This window comes from Hipposideros armiger, unplaced genomic scaffold (genome assembly GCF_001890085.2).
Source record: "Hipposideros armiger isolate ML-2016 unplaced genomic scaffold, ASM189008v1 scaffold_331, whole genome shotgun sequence".
NCBI classification, from domain to species: Eukaryota; Metazoa; Chordata; class Mammalia; order Chiroptera; family Hipposideridae; genus Hipposideros; species Hipposideros armiger.
Genome location: NW_017731681.1, coordinates 1,828,648 through 1,830,980, shown reverse-complemented (window position 1 = coordinate 1,830,980; position 2,333 = coordinate 1,828,648).

The following is a 2,333-nucleotide window of genomic DNA, read 5'->3' as shown; positions in this document are numbered from 1 at the left end:
GCCCATATAAAGTGCATGAGGAGGGAGAAGTTAATCTGCTTGCTACGGAGAGTGGGCTCCGGGCCTCCCAGGGGAGGTGGCTTCCAAGCTGGGCCTTGAAGGTGCATAGGAATCCCCAGGCAGAGAAGGGAAAGGGAACAGCGAGGGGGATAGCATCCACAGTAGCACAGAGGCACAGGAGAACACGGCACTTCCGGAAGCCTTCAGGTGGCTGGAGAGGGGTGGGGGTGGGGTGGCAGGTGGAGAGAGGACACTTGTCTCTCCTCCCTTACAGAAATGCTCATGTTTGAGTGTGAAACCAGGACCACAGCCTCTTGTAAGAGCAACACTTGGCCGCTCACACAGAATTTTTCTGTCATTTCACAGATGAGGAACCAAAGGCCTGCAGAGGGGCTGACTCCCCAGAGACCCCCAGCCGGGCAGGTAGAGGCAGCTGGGGACCCAGATATGCTGACTCTCAGGCTGGGAACTGACTTTCAGACGTGGGTGGTGGGAGCTGGGGAGGATTTACTTGAGGAACTGGGTTATACAAGGCGATGATAGTCTGCTCGCTCTCAGGAAGGTCTGGGCTGGGCCTGAGAAAGTGATGGGCAGGGATGACAGCCTGGGGGCGGCTGACGCGTATTATTTATGCTTGTTTCTCTGCAAGTCCTTCAGGGCTGAGAAGGTAATTGAATAAGTGAGTGTGAGCAAATGCAGGCGATCATTTAATTGTGGCAGAAAATGAAGTTGTTTGCAGCTGGGGGCGGCCAGCCCATTATCGCTGGCCCTGGTTTCTGCTGAGCTGGGTAAGCGGGACTGGAGTGGCCATCCATCCTCGGCCTGCCCCCATTCGATCCCCTGGCAGCTGTCCCCATGCCTGTAGGCCCTGGGGAGGCTGGTGGTCAGGGAGTTTGTTCTTTTGCAGCTCACTTCCCATGCCCCCTTCTCTGCCCTGGGAAGGCCCTGGAGGCTACGACAGACAGCGAGGGCTCTAGGAGGAACCGGGAGTGCCAGGGGATGCCTGGGGCCTGGTGGCAGTGGCAGGGGCTCAAGTCATGACATTTGGAAGAATAGACACACGTAAAGCCCTTGTATGTGCAGGCACTGTTCTAGCCACTAATTGTATCAACTCAGTTACCCCTCTAATCACCCTGTGAGGGGCGTGCTATTATAGCCCCAGGTTTCACAGATGAAGAAACTGAGGCATGACTCCTGACTCCTTGCACTGGATTGAGAAGCCCTGAGAGGCGCTGAGATTCTGGGGGGCCCAGTAGGGGAGTGCAGCAGTGAGATGTAGTGAAGATCTAGCCATAAGGATCCCACAGGGCCCTGCACGCTTTCTCCCATCTCACCTCTTGTCATCCACTCTCTACCCCTCCGGGCAAGACCAGGCCAGAAGCCTGGAGCCCAAGTTCAGAAGCAGGAGGGGGCCCTTCAGGCCTGGGCCACCTCAGTCCCCAGAGCTTGGGCCCTCTGGTGCCCTTTATAGCCCTTCTGGGAGGCGGATAAAATTAGGCTTGGAACGTGAGAAGCCAGTTCATCTTCCCAGGTTGGGCAGCCCTAGTGGCCCCTGGGGAATGCTGGGAAGGGCAGCCCCGCTGACTGGAGGGGCCAGAGCAGAGCGGGGGGCTGGGTCTAGCCCCAAACTGCAGGTGAGCTCAGGCCCTTCCCTGGGCTTTCTGCATTTTGTCTGCCCCTGCCTGTGCCTCTGGACCTCACTCTTGTGCCTGTGACACAGGATGCTAATGCTCCCTGCCACAGTCACTGGTGCCCTGTGGTGAGGAGCTGGAGAGCCATCAAGAGGGACTCCTGTTTCCTGAGCTCCTACTGTGCTCAAAGTGCTCTGTCTGTCATCCCACTGAAGGCTCACAGGGAACCCATGGGGTTATTGTTCAATCAGTTGTTCATTCCACACGAGGTTACTGAGCGGAGCTCCATCTTTGTGTCAGGCACAGACCCCAAACTGACAAAAATCCCTCACGTTAACTGGGAGACAGACAGTTAAAATAAGTAAAACAAGTAGAGGGTAGATGGTGAGTGCTAGAGAGAAAAATAGAGCGGGGAAGAGGTGTGGTGTATTGGGAGTTCTAATTTTAGACAAGGAGGTCAGGGAAGGCCTCGCTGACAAGGTGTCTTTTGAGCAGAGACTTGAGGAGGTGAGAATGCTAATGTGTAGAAACCAGGGGTAGGGGATCCCAGGGCAAGTGCAAAGGCCCTGGGGCAGGAAGGAGGAGGTTGAGCAGAGGGAGGAGGGGCGAGTGGTAGGAAAGGTGGTCAGAAGTGTGTGTCTGTGTGTGTTTGTGTGAGTGTAAGAAAGAGGATAAGAGAGAGAGAGAGAGAGAGAGAGAGAG